Here is a 796-nt window from a genome sequence, read left to right as displayed (position 1 = left end):
AAAAGCCTATTAGCATTTTTGCTTTTTTTCCAATTCAGCTTATCGTATTTCTTATTATTTGGTTCGTTTTTTTTTTGCTTTTATTTCTTTGGAAAGTGAAACACTTAAACGCTCGTCCTCTCTTGGCTCGTCAGCACTTGTCATCTCTTTGAAAAATGAAAAGTTTAATGGTTTCCAATCAAATATTTGTATTGTTATTTACCGTATTTCAATTGAATAAATGCCATTAGATCAGACACTCAATGATTTCATGGCCATGACTTCAAAACAATGCAAGCAAAAAATAAAAAAATAACATAAGCGAAATTCAAAATAATTTCAAACATGATTTGCGCACACTTTTGCTTTGAAGCAAGAGAAAAATATGCAAATGCTTTCGATTTCTTGCAATACGCGTACTTATACATATATAGCGCTGTGTGTAAAGAAATTGATATGTAAAAATGGGCATAAAATTTTACTCAACTTTATCAGATGGCAACTTAAAATTTTGTTACACATCGAGGGCTTATATTCAATGCCCTCTAACTGCACTTTTCACAAAAATGAGATTCTGATAAAAAAATCCACCTAACACTTAACTGTCATCGGTGTGTATTAAATATAAGCCTCGATATGTACATATGTATTTCGTTAAGATATTGGCAATAATATCTATATAAGTGTATCGACACTAATATCGATGAGTATTAAATATAATATCGATAAGAGTACTTCCGATAATATCCATAAGAGTATCGACAATAGGTATGGATAATAGTATTGACAACAATATCGATATATTTATCGATAAAAT

This window comes from Rhagoletis zephyria, unplaced genomic scaffold, assembly GCF_001687245.7.
Source record: "Rhagoletis zephyria isolate East Lansing unplaced genomic scaffold, Rhagoletis_zephyria_1.1 Rzeph_scaffold_03197, whole genome shotgun sequence".
Lineage (NCBI taxonomy): Eukaryota > Metazoa > Arthropoda > Insecta > Diptera > Tephritidae > Rhagoletis > Rhagoletis zephyria.
Note: the sequence above shows the minus strand (reverse complement) of the source record.